The 19,878-nt window shown below is 37.4% G+C and overlaps 1 long non-coding RNA gene across 1 annotated transcript in view; it reads left to right on the top strand.

The window, feature by feature from the left end:
- Positions 1-3,007, top strand: part of LOC145526591 (uncharacterized) — a 36,809-nt gene extending 33,802 nt beyond the window's left edge. The window contains exon 6 of the long non-coding RNA XR_014069008.1: positions 2,350-3,007. This is a non-coding gene — a long non-coding RNA (uncharacterized LOC145526591). The remainder of the gene's footprint in view (positions 1-2,349) is intronic.
- Positions 3,008-19,878: the final 16,871 nt, after the last annotated feature.

The raw sequence follows: 19,878 nt of genomic DNA, 5'->3' as shown, positions 1-19,878 counted from the left end.
ATATGCATTAGGAGACTAGAGCCTGGAAGTTTAAATTTGTAGAGTTAAACCAAAATAATTGTGGTTAGCAATTGTGCTAAGCACCTAAACACAATTCTTCAATTTGATACAAATGGATTTTCACATAAGCAGAATAACAGCCACCTAATTTCCTTAATTGCATTTTGTAAAATAGGTACTAGGAGAAGCAGTTAGCCTGTGTTACATTACTGCTCACAACCACCAGTAACTAACTTATTATGCCTTTTTCTGTCAGAGAAGGAGCTTTAAAATTGGTGAGATAAATTAACTTTCTCAAAACCTTACTCTTAATAAATATCAAAAGTAATGATTGAAACTCAGATTTATTGGCTCTCAAATCCTTGATTTTGACATACACATGTCAAAATAATATGTTTTCCAGGGTAAAAAAAAAATTCCTTCACGCCCTGAAATATTTCATATGTAAATCATTCACATGACCTAAGATCCATAAAATGTCAAATTCTGGATCCTATCATAGGTTCAATTCAATTTTTCCCAGGTCGTAAGTACCATCTATGCCCATCCTTGATAAAATTCAAGAGTCCTTTGAAAATTTGTGCTGATTAGTACATATAAGGCAAAAATGATGCTTCTTGGATCCTATACTTCATTTGTATTTTCAAACTTTTGGGAGCTTCGCCATTCAAAATTCAGAGGCTCTTACTATTGAATGATTTTGCAATATGGAGAACAAGAAAGTTAGAATTTCATACTGCAGGAAAATTTGAATATGAAGCTTTCTTCTTAAAACAAAGGGTTTCCCAGGTGGCTCAGCTGCTACCTGCAGTGCAGGAGACCTGGGTTCGATCCCTGGATTAGTAAGATCCCCTAGAGAAGGGGACAGTTATCCACTCCAGTACTCTGGCCTGGAGAATCCCATGGATTGTATAGTCTATAGGGTTTCAAAGAGCTGGACATGACTGAGTGATTTTCACTTTCACTTTCTTAAAACAAAAACTGAGATAATAATTTAATTATTAGATGATTTTCTGGTCTAAAGGGAACTTCCAGTCTTTTGGGAAAGCTATATCCACACAAAATGGAAACTTCTGACAGAATATATTTATATTATGTAATTTCAACAGATTTTTTTCTTAATTTTAAAATGAATTGAATTTTTGGTAACTAAATTTTTCCCGCAAAATGAAAAATACATTTTAAGATGAATAAAATACTTCTTTAAAAACAATATTTGAACATTCATGCTTCTTTCTATCCTATTGTTATTCTTTTGAAATAAGCTTCTCAGATGAAAGAAAAATATTAAAATGTGAAAAAATGTAAAAATCTAAACATTCAGTGTTCAAGTGACTTTAAGAAAGTCACTGGGGAGAGCAATAGTAGGTATCTATCATTCTTTAGTGCTTTATCTTTTAGCAGAGGTTTCATGCATGGTCGAAGGAAGATAAATAGGATGAGACTCCATTTTTTGATGTAGAATATAGAAAGAAAAAAACAAAAAACTGGGAGCTTCCAGGGAGCAGGTTTATCAGAGAAAAAAGCCCTAGAAGCCAGTAGCCCTGGTTTCTGATTTAATTTTACTGATTAGCTGTGTATGGATAACTTTCTCTGCATCTTGGAGGTTTAATTCCCTCAATTGTAAAATGAACAGCTTAGAACAGATGCTTCCTAAGGTTCTCCAACTATTGCAATCTGAAGAATAAAATGAACAAGAGAAAAATACCAGCTGGTAAAGCACATAAGACTTTCACTGTAGAATGCTACTTGCAGCATTTTCAACTTAGCAAAACAGTATTTTATAGATATGGGAATGAAGCCTGGGAAAAGTTCCATCAATGCAGACTGATTAAAGATATTCAAGCTAGGCGCATATAATGAACTGTACTTGTCCAGAAAAAAAGAGAACTAGTTATATCATGTGGCACAGAATTCTGTCTCTAGCAGGGTAATAAGCTTTTCTTTCTGATATCTAAAGGGACGAGAATTTAAGTAAATAAAGCTGGAATTCAGCAAATGCATGTCCAGAGGCGGGAGATTAAGAACCCTTTTTTCATCAGTATTTAATTTAGTAAGGCACTTTTTAGTTTAAGTAACTTTCTCATGCCGCTTGACAACTTAGTTGACTCTACAGGGAGAGGAGCCAAAAACGATTCCTAAAATAACCACACTTATACTATAGCTACATCTCATCAAGGTTTTGCCAACATGCTTTGTGTGACGTGGGAAAAGATACAGCCCTCTGTGCAAATCGTGAATCTAAATAAAGACCAAAAAATCCTTGACTTCAAAGTTCATGCTGTGTGCATGACTCAGCCTGCTAGTGTCACAGCTTGCCGGCACTGAAACTTTTTTTTTTAATTACAGGTACTTCTTTGGATTTAATTTAAGCAGAAGAAAGTTAGAGTCTTTTCCAATCATAAAACCTAACATTGAAAATAGCCTTCAGACTCAGAAGTGCTAACGTCGAGACACAACATAATTATCATCTTTCCTACTCTTACTGTTGAGCCCAGCTGCCTCCAAAGAAAATGAAAATGATGTGATCCCACAGGGGGAAACAGAACAGAATGAATCATTTATCTTCCCCAATGCACAGGAATATCTTAATTTGTATGCACTCTGTATTTCTCTTGTGCAAGTTGTCGTGAGCCTACGTGTTTATCCTCTACACCTGGATGAGCTGACTTAGCCCAGTGTCTCCGCTCCTTGATCTTGAAGCTCTTTCTTCTCCTGAGGAGCATCTCATTCATTTTACACAGGGAAAGTTAAATTTAGCAAAAGGAGCCTTTCAGAGCAGAGGGTTCTTGCTGATCTGGGAACCTGTCAAGGTGATTCTATGCCAACTTGGACCTGCCTGGGGATGAAGCTTCCAATCTTGCCAAATGTTGTGCTTATTTTGTGACAAAGATGAAAGTCACAGTTGGATTTAAAAGGATGTCCTCCAGTTTATTTTATTCTTGTCTCAACTCTCTAAATCTATGCCTCCATGACTGAAGGCTTTGTAAATAAACAGGTGTCCACACGTCCCAGTGTGAATTAAAATTTTATGGAGCTAGAGAGGGAGTTGATTTACTGACAAAAGAAAAGTTATTGTAATACTTTTATTCGGTATGTAGAAATAATAATTGAATTGTTCTATAATTTGTTTTCATACATATCTTAGTGGTCATACACTATTTTCATGGGATTTGGGGTAGGTGTCTTAAGGATATGGATTTGACATATGTCTCAGAAGCTAGACAAGCTCTGGTCACTGTAAGAACTGTTTATAGATTGGTATGTTTTTTAGTAAGTACTAAAGAGAGGCCATCTTACATATCTGTAGTTTTATGTACAATATCTATACACTAAAATAGATTCTTAAATTCAGATATTCTCAGCCAGAAATGCTTTGCCATTTCTTTTTAACATACCTAAAAATATGTCTTTTTTTCTTCTGTTGCTATATAAGAAAATGATATAAATATTCCCAACTATTTACTGTGAATAATATCAGATATGTGAATTCACACATACACATATACAAACATTTATGCAAAATCACATTTTTTTCTATTTAACTAATTTCCCCAAGCACCAAAGGATCTACTATTTGAACCTTAGATGGCTAAGGTACCTACCTACTTTTACTACTTCAGCAGACTATATACCCAAGTGATTTACAATAGCATAATAATTTAAGCACTGAGAGGTGCATTCATAGGGGTTACATTGTTTTTACTATTAAAAATAAGCATTCACAATAATGTAGTATTTACTGTAAAGTAAATTTTGAGAGTTTTAATATGACATATATAACATTATAAACATATATTACATATATATATAAATATATATAATATTTATGTGTGTGTGTGTGTGTTCAGTCACTCAGTTGTGTCCTACTCTTTGCAACCCCATGGACTATAGCCCACCCGGCTCCTCTGTCCATGAGATTTTTCAGGCAAGAATACTGGAGCCATTTCCTCCAGGGAATCTTCCCAACCCAGGGATCAAACCCGCATCTCCTGAGTTGCAGGCAATTTCTTTACCACTGAGCCACCTGGGAAGCCCCGTATGATATTCATACTGCATAGAAAATATACTAACTTTAATAGTCATAGTAATTATACTCTGACACATTTAAGAACATTTATTAACCATAAATGTGCTCATTTTCAAATGTGTTCGTCTTATATAGTGTATGCATAAATATATTATATATGTACTTGAGAAAATATGCATAAGAAAGCATCTTTGTCTTACATATCATTTGTTTTGCAGGCATTCATATTACCTAGCTGGAGGTCTAGGAGTTTTTCAAGGGGATGATCAATTATTTAATTTAAATATATAAATTATTCAATTACAAATACAATCACAGCAGGATGCTAAATACTTCACAACCAGAAGCCAAAAGAAGCTAACATTTCTGTTTCTTAAAAACACAATACCACAATAATTTGTCTCAGTACAACTTTCATTATTTTAACATATTAAATATTTACTTTCATGAACAAATGTATCTAATGCCATAATATTACAATTTCACCCTAAAGAGAGAAAGCAAATCTTCTCACAAATCTCCTAGCAGCTGGGTGATGGCCAGCTGTTAGGAGATGGCCCCATACATCTTGAGTACGTGGAAGCTATTGGTATAGGGGAGCTGGGATCACAGGGCCACACAACTCTCATTCTGTAGTTGGCTATCTCAGGTGTTCCACATGGTGGTCATAGGATTCCAATAGCAGCAAGGAGATATGTGATTTTCAAGTCTTTACTTGTGTCACTTTTGCTACTGTCCCATTGGTTAACACAAGTCACATACCAAAGTCTGGATTCAGAGTGGGAGGCCCCTACAATGGGCATGGATGCAGGAGGTGGGGAGGAATTTGTGGTCTTTTTTGACCAATACCACAAAGATCATTCCCAAATGTTTATATTCTTCTGAAGAAACCTCCTTTTCTAAGTCTCCAGGTTTTGAAGTGGAGACAAACGAGCACAAGTAGCAGCTTGACTGATACAACAAAAAATACAAAGTAAAGTAACATAATTAGTAAATAAAAATGTCAAGGATGATGTGTCATAGAAGGGCAAGGCAGTGTAAGGGCTCTCAGGGTGGCAGGATTCTTGAAAGTATTCATTGTATTTTATATGCCTTCTACTCCAGCTGCAGAAGACCAACAGTTTTTTTTTTATTCATACCATCCAGATACAGTATTTTCCAAATGTGGTCTCTGGACCAATTGCAGTAGTGCTACAATGGTACTACCTGAGATGTCTGTGACAAATGTGGCTTCCCAATTCCCACTATCAGAGGTTTTTGACGCAGAAAGATGTAGACAGTAATAAAATGATCGACAATGAGCATTGCACATAATTCTATTAATAAGAAACACAGCTACATAGAGCAAGAGCGTGTAGTTCTGAACTGAATTCTCAAAATCTAAGGTCAGCACTGAGGGTTCTAGTGTACTAAATAGTACCTTAAGGATTAAAAGGTGTAATTTTACCTCCAAAAAGAAAACCTTTCCTTCTATTCCTGGTTGAGTTAGATACCAATAGTAATACGCAATTGTTTATTTTCTTGCTTGTTAAAGTCTCAAGATATTTCTCCTACTTCTAGATGCCCAGATGTGTAATGAATCCCCTCATAGAAGAAACAAGAATACTACTTACACTTCAAAATTGCTTTTAAAGCTTAAAAGTCATAATTTACTAAATAAAAATACCTTTCAATATCAAACTGAGGCCTATAAAAATGAAATAAGTGAATTTTCATGATATCTTAATAATAAAAACATCTATTTGTTGTTTATAACTTCCAGGATTATTTTTTGTAAATGTTGAAAGTGATAATATTCTTTCAAACTCACTTTTGTTTTTTCAGGGAGATTTTTCAAAAACCTGTGGCCGACCAATCTAATATCATAGATTAAAAAATGCAAGTAGTTTTTAAGCACGATGCCGTGGAACAGAAAAGAAAAATAGAAGTCAGATGTTGTGACTTCCTATAGAGTACTCTTTTAACAACACATTTCAAGGCACTAATCTAGGTATGGAAATGATCTGAGAAATGATCTGAGAAGTCTCTTTTCCTAAGGCTATCCATATGTTGGGGTAGGCTTGGATCCAGTCCTGCCTAGAAATTGGGGAACTAACTAATGAGCCCTGGTGTTTCTTCCTGCTGATAATTCTATATCATTATAAATCTTTCAAGATACACCACTCCCTAAACAGGTTTTGAATAGTTGAACATTCACTCATTACAGAAGCAGACAATCCACCCTCAGTATTATAACTTTCAAAAATAACTTACAAAATCACCTTATTTACCTATCTAAATATGAGTCTTTTAGTGTTGACGTTTCTCAAGTTGAAATGTCAGGGTGCGTGAGCTCTAATCAGAGTGAGGAGAAGGCAAGAACAGATTGTCTTTAACATCAGGCAAGAGTGTTATCTTGGACTGTCTTCTCTGCCTGAGGTGCTTTGACACTTCTTTCTAACACACCTAAAAATACTTTTATTTTCCCCTCCTGCTGCTGCAGTCACAGGCATTAAGTCAATTGAAGAGGCATATAATCTATCTTTTGAATATATCAATGAGTAGTATCCTCAAAGACCTAACAACATTGCCTTCATTGAGAAAGCATAAACAATTGTACAAAGAATGAATATTTTTCTTAAATTATACAAACAAAAATTGGAAAACAAAAGTATGTATATCTCTTTACCAAAAAGTACATATAAATTAAGACCATTCTTTTATGTATACAAATAATAAGAAAAGCAAAGAAAATATATTTGATTCTTGGGAGAATCAACTATAAACATGTTAAAAAATAATAGACAGTATTTTAGATATTAATCATATACCCAAAATAAATAGCTAAATAAATCTACATTTTAAGCATCAAAGGATACACATTGTAAGCCTTTTCATTCATTGACTTAATCATTTGAAATATAATTATTGAGCATTTATTGTGTGCTAGCATTGGGCTTCCCTTGTGGCTCAGCTAGTAAAGAATCCACCTGTAATGCAGGAGACCTGGGTTCAATCCCTGAGCTGGGAATCTCCCCTGGAGAAGGGAAAGTCTATCCACTCCAGTAGTCTGGCCTGGAGAATTCCATGGACTGTATAGTCCATGGAATAGCAAAGAGTCGGACATGACTGAGTGACTTTCACTTACTTAAGACATTGTGCAAATGCTGAGAACACAGAGCCAATGTCCCAGAATTTACTAACTAGTGATGTGTGTGTGCATGCTCTGTAAAGTCGTATCCAACTCTTTGCGACCCCATGGACTTTAGCTTGCCAGGTTCCTCTGTCCACTGAATTCTCCAGGTAAGAATACTGAAGTGGGTTACCATTTCCTTTTCCAGAGAATCTTCCCAAACCAGGTATCCCAGGTATTAAACCCATCTCTCTTGTGTCCCTTGCATTGGCAGGTACATTCTTTACCACTGAGCCACCTGAGAAGCCCCATTATCTAGTGGTAGAGGTACATATGTTGATGTGATCAAAATCACAAAGAAAAATATAGAGATGGTTGTTAACAAATACCATGGCTTTATAGTCTGAGGATCAAGGAAAGCTTCAGAGAGAAAAGCATTCAAACTCAGATCATGTTGCACTCTATGAAAGCAATTACAATCCTTCCTGTATGAATTACTATCTATGTTCCCATAGCAATCCATGTTGTATTATATCAGCCACAGAACTTGATAAATTGTTTTCTGTTTTGATTTCTAGATTTGAGTGAGGAGTTTCATATGGGGAATGGACTATATATTTTTAGTCTTGTTAACCTCATGTAGTAATGTATGGATGTGAAAGTTGTATTATAAAGAAAGCTGAGGGCTGAAGAATTAATGCTTTTGAACTGTGGTGTTGGAAAAAACTCTTGAGAGTCCCTTGGACTGAAAGGACTTCTAAGCAGTCCATCCTAAAGGAAATCATTCCTGAATATTCATTGGAAGGACTGATGCTGAAGCTGAAACTCCAAAACTTTGGCCACCTGATGCGAAGAGCTGACTCATTTGAAATGCACTGATGCTGGGAAAGATTGAAGGTGGGAGGAGAGGGGGATGACAGAGGATGAGGTGGTTGGATGGCATCACCGACTCTATGGACATGAGTTTGAGTAAACTCTGGGATTTGGTGATGGACAGGGAAGCCTGGTGTGCTGCAGTCCATGGGGTAGCTAAGAGTTGGACATGACTAAGTGACTGAACTGAACTGAACTGAACCTCAGCTCATGAAATATTGAAACCCATCAATAAATAAATGGCTGTCAAATGAATGAATGACTAAAATTGATAATTACATAATACAGTTGAATATTCATATTTTTAATCTCTGCAAATACGCATTTATAGATATAATTATTTTATCAACTGGCACCAAAGTTTTTCATAAGGAGGAAATTTTGTTTAGGAAATTAAACTCCTTTGATGTGGAAAATGAGACCCTGAGGCTGTACTGTGAAAATAAACAGCAAAATAAAGCTAATACCTAAACTTTTATGAATAAAATATGATGATGAAACATTTGGAAGAAGGAAAGTAGAAAAAGGAGAAAGAACGAAGTTTGAGGGAAGACATGTGAGGAGACTGAAGACTAGTTAGAAAGATGACCAGGCAAAATTTTGCAAGGACATTGTGACAAGAAAAATATCCTAAATCACAAGAATGCCTAACAAGTAATTTAAAATTATTTGCATTTGTGTGCTATAAAATTCCCTGTTTCTTGAAACTGAGTAAACTGTATCACAAATGCAAGTATTTTGTCTTATCTTTGGAAAAACCAAGTAAAGTCTGAATTTCAATTATGGGGCAATGTAAAGAAGAGAAGAGAATGGCCATGAAAGATGAGATGCAATCGAGATTAATAGTTTATTAAGAGGACTTCAGATCCTGTATATTATGGAGTTACTGGTACTGGACCAACTATACTACAGCAAACAGTCATAAAACTGGACAAAGTATGTGAGCCACTTGCTTTTATTACTCAAAGTATAATTATTGAGCCCCTTCTCTGGGCTAGTCACTGTGCAAGTGATGACAACAGTGACACATTTGTGATCTCTGATAGGATGTAACCCACAAAAAGAGCCCCATGTCTCCCCTGGACAATTCTCTATTTGTAGTGTATGAAGTTGGAATCCAGGAAGGGCAGGTAAGTCCTGCTGAGATGAGATCAGAGCTTGGGACAACTGATGTGGCTGGAGATGGAATTGTGCAGGAGGAAGTACAAAGGTCTCTTCCTGTATCCTAGGGTGAGAGCTGGCCTGCATATATGCAGGGCTGGGTTATCAGGAAGCCGTTTCTACTGGACTGGAAATTGAAATTAGCTCTGACAGGTAGAGCAGAACTGGCAGATGTTGAGGGACTGGCCTGGCACAAAGAAATCCAGGGCCATTTAAACTCTTAAGTAAATCAAAAATTGAGCAGTCTAAATCAAAGTTTAGTAATTAAAAAAATTCATCAGTTATTACCCTAATAACCTACATAAGAAAAGAATCTTAAAAAGAGTGGATACATGTATATGTATAATTCGTTCAGTTTGCTGTACAGCAGAAAGTAACACAACACTTTAAATCAACTATACTCCAATAAGGATTTTAAAAATATTCAACTGCTTATGAGCTACATACTCTATGTGAAGTATTGTGTTAGCCTGGAGGAATACAAAGATTTGCCAGGTACTATTTCTACTGTCAAGGAATTTACAATATAGTGACTGAAGTATTGAATAAGGATCTCACTGAAGAGAATGGTCTTCTCTAAGTCTCCCTTAACAAAGCCTAAAATCCAGAACTGAAGAGATCCACACTTTGGAGTTTTAGACTTACCAAACTTGAAGCATTTTATGAATGCTGGGATTCCTACAGATTGACCTTCAGAAAGCATAAAAATAAGCCTGCACGATTTCAAGATGATCATCTAATAACTGTATTGTATATTAGACAAATTAATCTTCTTCAGAGAAAAAATAACAGAATCCAAAGTCTCTATAATACATCTGCACAATAGCCAGAATACAATCAGAAATGTGACCATCATTCAGGAAAGATATCATTTAAGAGAAACTAAGCCTGGACATTTTAAGGAGGCTAATACAAATATACATAATGTTCAAAAATTAAAAGAAAATGTAATCAAATTAACAAGAGGTGTTTTTGGCTTTAGTGAGTCAATAGAGATTTCAGCAGAAAATTATAAAATTAGAAACTATTAAAAAGAGTCAAATAAAAATTCTAAAATGAAAGAAACTGAAATGTAAAGCTCACTAAATATGTCTTACAGCATACTGGAGATACTGGAAGACAACGTATGAGGATTTAAAGAAAGATTAATAGAAAAAAATTCAGTTTAAGAAACAGAGGGAAAAGTGAGGTAAAAATTGTACATTTTCTGTCTTATTCCTAGTATTGACAATTTCTCCAAGAAGGTCTGCTTCCGATTTTGGGGACTGGCAGTAGAAACCTCTATCTGGGCCCTGGATGCACTTGTCACTGCTGTAGTGGGTTTGTTACAGGCTCTCTCTGCAGACAAAACTGGAGAATATTTATGTGTATATTAAAACATCATACACAAACATCTATAATTCTTTCTCTAATCACCTGCATCTATATTAAGCTATAATATGTAGGGCTTCCCTGTGGCTCAGCTGGTGAAGAATCTGCCTTCAAGGAGGGAGACCCGAATTCCATTCCTGTGTCAGGAAGATCCTCCGGAGTAGGGAATGGCTACCCACTCTAGTATTCTTGCCTGGAGAATTCTATGGACAGAGGAACCTGGCAGGATACAGTCCATGGGGTCCCAAAGAGTTGGGGATAACTGAGAGATGACTGAGAGACTAACACTTTCACTTTTTTCAGGCACTGTCTCTAATCTAGCACTGCATAGTTCATTCTATTCTCTCCCCTTTGCTTTACTGTTAGCTTTCTTTTCCAGCAGTCCTGGGTCCTAACATTGCCCATATCCATTCACTTATTTATTCATTCCAGGTAAATAGTACAGTGGTTTCAGAAATCTTAACCTATACCCTAGTGAGAAATAAGTTTATCAACTAGGGCACAGTGCTTATGTACAATTCCTTTGGCTCTAATACAACAGTTTCTACTCATCTCCAGAATGACTTAGGTCAGTATTCCCCACCTACCATGCATCACTTTAGTGGAAATATGGCATACATTTGCAACCCAGTTAGATTATTTTGTCTCCATTTGTATTTCTTCCTAGATCCTGAAAGATGATGTAGTGAAAGTGCTGCACTCAATGTGCCAGCAAATTTGAAAAACTCAGCAGTGGCCACTGGACTGGAAATGGTCAGTTTTCATTTCAATACCAAAGAAAAGCAATGCCAAAGAATGTTCAAACTATCGCACAATTGCAGTCATCTCATACGCTAGCAAAGTAATGTTCAAAATCCTCCAAGCCAAGCTTAAACACTACGTGAACCATGAACTTCCAGATGTTCAAACTGGATTTAGAAAAGGCAGAGGAACCAGAGATCAAAATGCAACATCCGTTACATCATAGAAAAAGCAAGAGAGTTCCAGAAAAACATCTACTTCTGCTTTTTTGACTATGCCAAAACCTTTGACTGTGTGGATCACAACAAACTGGAAAATTCTTCAAGAAATAGGAGTACCAGACCACCTGACCTACCTCTTGAGAAATCTGTATGCAGGTCAAGAAACAATAGTTAGAACAAGACATGGAACAAAGGACTGGTTCCAAATTGGGAAAGGAGTACATCAAGGCTGTATATTGTCACCCTGCTTACTTAACTTATAAAGCAGAAACATTACTTTGCAAACAAAGGTCCATCTAGTCAAAGCTATGGTTTTTCCAGTAGTCATATATGGATGTGAAAGTTGGAGTATAAAGAAAGCTGAGCACTGAAGAATTGATGCTTTTGAACTGTGGTGTTGGAGAAGACTCTTGAGAGTCCCTGGGACTGCAAGGAGATCAAACCAGTCCATCCTAAAGGAGATCAGTCTTGAACATTCACTGAAAGGACTGATGCTAATGCTGAAGCTCCAATACTTTGGCCACCTGATGTGAAGAACTGACTCATTGGAAAAGACCCTGATGCTGGGAAAGGTTGAAGGCGGGAGGAGAAGGGGATGACAGGATGAGGTAGTTGGATGGCATCACTGACTGATGGACATGAGTTTGTGTAAGATCCAGAAGTTGGTATTGGACAGGGAAGCCTGGTGTGCTGCAGTCTATGGGGTCACAAAGAGTTGGACACAACCGAGTGACTGAACTGAACTGAACTAGATCTCTCAACCTATGGGTTGATTTTTATTTTCAATGAAAAGTCATGGATACATATTATAAGTACTATAGCTGCTATTTAAATAATAATTCTTAACTAAGGTAAAAATCTAATACAGTTGATAAAATGGAATGCTCTACAATATCCTCTTGTCCAGAGAGAGATCAGGGAAATAGGAAGGTGGAAGACAAACACAGAAGAAAAAAAAATAGCAAGATGATAGATTTAAACTCAACCATATCAATAATTGGGGCTTTCCAAGTGGCACTAATGGTGAAGAATCCACCTGCCAATGCAGGAGACTCAAGAGATGTGGGTTTGATTCCTGGGTCCAGAAGATCCCCCGGACTAGGAAGTGGCAACCCATTCCACTATTCTTGCTGTAAAATTCCATGGACAGAGGAGCCTGGTAGGCTACATTCCATGGGTTTGCAGAGTCAAATATGACTGAATGACTGAGCACCTATCAATAATTATATTAAATGTAGATGAACATAACACTTCAACAAAAGGAAAGCAATTTGTTGAGTCAGTGAGGAAGCAAGACCTAACTCTATTGTTTCTGAAATAAACAGATGTTAAACAAAAAGAAGTGAACAATTTGAAATTAAGGGATGGAAAAAGATCTATCATACAAACTGTATGATAAGAAAAATGTTCTGTCTGTATTAATCTGTATTAATATCAGATAACTTAGACTGCAAGCCAAAGAATATAAGAAGAAAGAGGGGTATTTAATAATGATTAAAGGGGTAATTCATCAGGAAGACACAATAATCCTAAATATGCATGACTTAATAACAGAGTTTCACAATTCATGAAGCAATGCTGACAGGATAAAGTTGAGAGAAATGGAGAAATCTACAACTATAGCTAAAGATTTGTAACAGTCCCTTCTCAATAGTTGATAAAAATAGTAGACAAAAAATCAGAAAGGTTTTAAACAACACCCTGAGTATGGAACTGCCAAAGCAAACCCTGAACAAGAGTTTGGGGAGCCCAACAACATTTGGAGGAAGAGGAGACAGAATTGGGTAAGAAAAGAAGTCAAACAGTGACATAGGTCTGACAAATTATGAGACTAACCCAGTGAGGAGCTCTGGAGAAAATATTCCCAGTAAGAGTTACCCACAGCAAGCTGAATTAGCAGTGTCTTTATCCTATCACCTCTCTTAGTTATTGCTTGTGAGCATTCCCAGGGAAAAATATGACCTCTGGTGAGGCAACTCTTGCACTTAAGTGAGAACTCAGGTCAGTTCACCTGAGTCGCTCAGTCCTGTCCCACTCTTTGTCACCCCATGGACTGCAGTATGCCAGACTTTCCTGTCTATAATCAACTCTTGGAGCTTACTCAAACTCATGTCCATTGAGTCAGTGATGACATCCAACCCTCTCATCCCCTGTTGTCCTCTTTTCCTCCTGCCTTCAATCTTTCTCAGCATCAGGGTCTTTTCCAATGAGTCAGTTCTTTGCATCAGGTGGCCAAAGTATTGGAGTTTCAGCTTCAGCATCAGTCCTTCCAATGAATATTCAGGAATGATTTCCTTTAGGATGCACTGGTTGGATCTCCTGGCAGTCCAAGGGACTCTCAAGAGTCGTCTCCAACACTACAGTTCAAAAGCCTCAATTATTCAGTGCTCAGCTTTCTTTATAGTCCAACTCTCACATCCATACATGACTACTGGAAAAACCATGGCCTTGACTAGACAGACCTTTGTTGGCAAAGTAATATCTCTGCTTTTTAATATGCTGTGTAATTCGTCTTGGTTATTCTTCCAAGGAGCAAGTGTCTTTTAATTTCATGGCTATAGTCACCATCTGCAGTGATTTTGGAGCCCCCAAAAATAAAGTCTCACTGTTTCTATTGTTTCTCCATCTATTTGTCATAAAGTGATGGGACCGGATGCCATGATCTTAGTTTTCTGAATGTTGGGTTTTAAGCCAATGTTTTCACTCTCCTCTTTCACTTTCATCAAGAGGCTCTTTAGTTCTTTGCTTTCTGCCATAAGAGTGGTGTCATCTGCATATCTGAGGTTATTTTCTCTTTCTCCCAGCAATCTTGATTCCAGCTTGTGCTTCATGCAGCATGGTTTTTCACATGATGTATTCTGCATATAAGTTAAGTAAGCAGGGTGACAATATACAGCCTTGATGTACTCCTTTCCCTATTTGGAACCAGTCTATGTTCCATTTTTTGTTCTAACAGTTGCTTCCTGACCTGTATACAGATTTCTCAAGAGGCAGGTCAGGTGGTCTGGTATTCCTGTCTTTAAGAATTTTCCATAGTTTGTTGTGATCCACACCGTCAAATGTTTGGCATAGTGAATGAAGCAGATGTTTTTCTAGAATTCTCTTGCTTTTTCTATGATACAATGGATGTTGGCAATTTGATCTCTGGTTCCTCTGCCTTTTCTAAATCCAGCTTGAGCATCTGGAATTTCTCAGTTCAGGTACTGATGAAGCTTAGCTTGGAGAATTTTAAGCATTACTTTCCTAGTGTGTGAGATGAGTGCAATTGTGGGGTAGTTTGAATATTCTTTGAGATTGCCTTTCTTTGGGACTGGAATGAAAACTGACCTGTTCCAGTCTTATGGCCACTGCTGAGTTTTGCAAATTTGCTGGCATATTGAGTGCAGCACCTTAACATTATCATCTTTTAGGAACTGAAATAGCTCAGCTGAAATTCCATCACCTCCACTATTTTGTTTGTGGTGATGCTGCCTAAGGCCCACTTGACTTCACACTCCAGGATGTTTAAAAAAACCTGGTGGGATGAAATTAAATCACCTTTCCAGAATTCTGTGCTGACCAGACCAGCTGAAATACAGAAAGTAGTTAAAACAACACCTGAACAATTATCTAAGGCATATCCAAGGTAACTTCACACTTGAATTTACAGCTCTCTATTGCTAGTACTATTTTGTAACTATTCGCTGATTTTTCAGAGCCTAGGTATGTCAGTATAAAAAAATCTTTTGGTTCATAAGAGAAGGTAAGACTATTTCAGCAGACTTGGTGGCTAAGAAGAAGCCAATGAGTACTTATATTATGCAACTCTGGTGAATATTACATGAAACATAACTGAAACCAAGTGCCACAAGACTGTAAGAATAATGCCTCAAAGTATTTTACAATGTGAAGTTAAACTATGAAGTATACCTTCCCAGATTTTTGGCATTGCAGTATTACAGCATAAGGAATTCCAGTTTTTTCATCCCTTCTAAGTCCAAGGACTTGATTTTGCTACACTATTATTATCAAAGATTAACTCAAGTTGGGTCTGAAACAAGATTATATAGAAGCAATGCAACAGTTGATCCTTGGTTATATTTCATTGACAGTGCTGAAATATCTCCTCTGTTACCAGTTTAAAAGCATGATTCAATGTATTAAAGTAACAAGGAATATGGTAGGTAAAGTGTAGAGTAAGATATAAATAAAAATCTCTGACTTCTCAGTGTTACTTGATTGCCCAAGGAGGGTTTATTTGCCAAAAGACACACAATATTGAGAAATAAGAAAGAAAGCAAACAAGCCTCATTGCCCAACCTTCTCCTCCAAACCACTTTGGGACATATTCTAGGAACTGCATCATTCTTTTGGTTTGAGGATAATGATGTAAAACAGTGCCAATTCATGTGAGGCTCTTGAATATAAATGTATTAAATGCACTTGTGATATACTTCTAATGGTCACAGGAAGCCAGAATAAAACAAACAGTAAACATTTACTACAGCATTACTAATGGCTTATAAGTAAGTCTTCTAAAAACTATCATTTTATATCTGTGAAAAAATGTGATGATTGCATTTTTCATGTCTTATGTCATTGAATAAGTGAGGTGCAGCACCCTACCTAAGGACAAGGACATACACCTTCCCCATACAAGCTATGATAGATAGAAAAAAAATTTCCTCATTAATCAATCAAAATCTCAGTGAAAAAAATGTGTCATGGGAAGCCTTTCCACTATCCCTGCTTCTCTAACAAGATGTGCTCATAAAGAAAATGTAAAATTATAAAATGTGAAAGAGAATATGCCATATAATTACAGGCATTCAAATCCCAAAGAAAAGCAATCCCAAAGAATGTTCAACTACTGCACAATTGCACTCATCTCACACGCTAGCAAAGTAATACTCAAAATTCTCCAAGCCAGGCTTCAACAGTACATGAACTGTGAACTTCCAGATGTTCAAGCTGGATATAGAAAAGGCAGAGGAACCAGAGATCAAAATGCAACATCTGTTGCATCATAGAAAAAGCAAGAGAGTTCCAGTAAAATATCTGCTTCTGCATTACTGACTACACCAAAGCCTTTGACTGTGTGGATCACAACAAACTGTGGAAAATTCTTAAAGATGGGAATACCAGACTACGTGACCTGCCTCCTGAGAAATCTGTATGCAGGTCAAGAAGCAACAGTTAGAACTTGACATGGAACAACAGGCTGGTTCCAAATTGGGAAAGGAGTACATCAAAGCAGTATATTGTCACCCTAGTTATTTAACTTATATGCAGAATACATCATGTGAAAGCCAGGCTGAATGCAGCACAAGCTGGAATCAAGACTGCCGAGAGAAAGAGCAATAACCTCAGATATGCAGATGACACCACCCTTATGGCAGAAAGCAAAGCAGAACTAAAGAGCCTCTTGATGAAAGTGAAAGAGGAGAGTGAAAACATTGGCTTAAAACCCAACATTCGGAAAACTAAGATCATGGCATCTGGTCCCATCACTTTATGACAAACAGATGGGGAAACAATGGAAACAGTGAGACTTTATTTTTTGGGGCTCCAAAATCACTGCAGATGGTGACTGCAACCATGAAATTAAAAGACGCTTGCTCCTTGGAAGAAAAGCCAAAACCAACCTACACAGCATATTAAATAGCAAAGTCATTACTTTGCCAACAAAGGTCTGTCTAGTCAAGGCTATGGTTTTTCCATTAGTCATGTATGGATGTGAGAGTTGGACTATAAAGAAACCTGAGCCCTGAAGAACTGATGCTTTTGAACTGTAGTGTTGGAGACAACTCTTGAGAGTCCCTTGGACTGCCAGGAGATCCAACCAGTGTATCCTAAAGGAAATCATTCTTGAATATTCATTGGAAGGACTGAAGCTGAAGCTGAAACTCCAATACTTTGGCCACCTGATGCAAAGAACTGACTCATTCGAAAAGACTCTGATGCTGGGAAAGATTGAAGGCAGGAGGAGAAGGGACGACAGAAGATGAGATGGTTGGATGGCATCACTGACACAATGGACATGAGTTTGATCAAGCTCAGGGCATTGGTTTTGCACAGGGAAGCCTGGTGGGCTGCAGCCCATGGGGTCACAAGTAGTCGGACACACTGAGTGTCTGAACTGACTGAGTGACTGAATGCTTAGTGCTTCTAATTGCAAAATCATGAATTTATACTTCACTATTCTCTGAAAGAATTCAGAAAATAACACGTTTCTCCTTTATTCTCACAGTTCAGTTGGGGTTAAGGAGTCAGAGAGAAGTTTATTGATATATCCTTCAAAAGATCATCCAAGGGAGACAGTACAGGATTTTCTGCTTTGAAAAGGCAAGTAGGTTATGTATCCAAGGCTTGTCAATGAAATGAAATGCACTATGTTATTTTTGCCCTCCCCTCAGTTAGGTGAGCAAAGTTTATTGAGCATATTGATTAAACTGTTTTCTATCTTCTTCTCTGGGTTTTCTGGAGGTAGTAAAATGCCTACAGAAACTATATGTCGAGACTTAAAATGTTAACTTTGATTGCTGAAGGTAGAGCCAGTTTTACCAATAGTGCATAGTAATTCAGTTTTAGATTTACATTGCCAGAATCCCTTTAATGCCTCTCTGTATTTGTGCAGTTTTTTAAGTTTTTAAAAATTCTGCTTAATGTAGATTCAAATTTGGCTTTGTTTTCCGTGAGATTTTAAGCAAATTAAAGGCAGATAGAACATTTTTTTCTTCTTTATATCATACTATAAAATCTCCCATGTTTTAGTGATAAAATGTGATAGATTAAAGTACTAATTAAATCTTTTTAGGCCAATATATCTCAGGTCTCTCTCACATACACACAAATACACATAGCATATTTTCTATGTAGAGAACATATGTTGTTTAAAAGAAAGTAAGAATGATCTCTTAAATCATATTTGTTTATTTTAGTCACTAATTTGTGGATGACTCTTTTGGGACTCCATGGACTATAATTCCCCAGGCTCCTCTGCTCCATGGGATTTACCAGGCAAGAATATTGGAGTGCATTGGCATTTCTTTCTTCAGGGGATCTTCCCAACCCAGGGATTGAATCCATGTGTCCTGACTGGCAGGTATATTTTTTACCACTGAGCCACCAGAGAAGTAAGTTCAGTTCAGTTCAGTTGCTCAGTCATGTCCGACTCTTTGCGACCCCATGAATCGCAGCACGCCAGGCCTCCCTGTCCATCACCAACTCCCAGAGTTTACCCAAACCCATGTCCATCGAGTCAGTGATGCCATCCAATCATCTCATCCTCTGTCATCCCCTTCTCCTCCTGCCCCCAATCCTTTCCAGCATTAGGGTCTTTTCCAATGAGTCAACTCTTCGCATGAGGTGGCCAAAGTATTGGAGTTTCAGCTTCAACATCAGTCCTTCCAATGAACACCCAGGACTGATCTCTTTTAGGATGGATTGGTTGGATCTCCCTGCAGTCCAATGGACTCTCAAGAGTCTTCCCCAACACCACAGTTCAAAAGCATCAGTTGTTTGGCGCTCAGCTTTCTTTATAGTCCAACTCTCACATCCATACATGACCACTGGAAAAACCATAGCCTTAATTAGATGGACCTTTGTTGGCAAAGTAATGTCTCTGCTTTTAAATATGCTGTATATTGTCACCCTGCTTATTTAACTTATATGCAGAGTACATAATGAGAAACACTGGGCTGGAGGAAACACAAGCTGGAATCAAGATTGCCAGGAGAAGTATCAATAACCTCAGATATGCAGATGACACCACCCTTATGGCAGAAAGTGAAGAAGAACTAAAGAGCCTCTTGATGAAAGTGAAAGAGGAGAGTGAAAAAGTTGGCTTAAAGCTCAACTTTCAGAAAACTAAGATCATGGCATCTGGTCCCATCATTTCATGGGAAATATATGGGGAAACAGTGTCAGACTTTATTTTTGGGGGGCTCCAAAATCACTACTGATGGTGATTACAGCCATGAAATTAAAAGACGCTTACTCCTTTGAAGGAAGGTTATAACCAACCTAGACAGCATATTAAAAAGCAGAGAAATTACTTTGCCAACAAAGGTCCGTCTATTTAAGGCTATGGTTTTTCCAGTGGTCATGTATGGATATGAGAGTTGGGCTATAAAGAAAGCTGAGTGCAGAAGAATTGGTGCTTTTGAACTGTGGTGTTGGAGAAGACTCTTGAGAGTCCCTTGGACTGCAAGGAGATCCAACCAATCCATCCTAAAGGAGATCGGTCCTGGGGGTTCCTCAGAAGGACTGATGTTGAAGCTGAAACTCCAATACTTTGGCTACCTGATGCAAAGAGCTGACTCATTGGAAAAGACCCTGATGCTGGGAAAGATTGAGGGAAGGAGGAGAAGGGGATGACAGAGGATGAG

Source organism: Giraffa tippelskirchi, chromosome 2 (assembly GCF_054371585.1).
Source record: "Giraffa tippelskirchi isolate mGirTip1 chromosome 2, T2T-mGirTip1v1.2.pri, whole genome shotgun sequence".
In the NCBI taxonomy this organism is placed as follows: Eukaryota; Metazoa; Chordata; class Mammalia; order Artiodactyla; family Giraffidae; genus Giraffa; species Giraffa tippelskirchi.
This window is presented reverse-complemented; position numbering and strand designations above follow the sequence as displayed.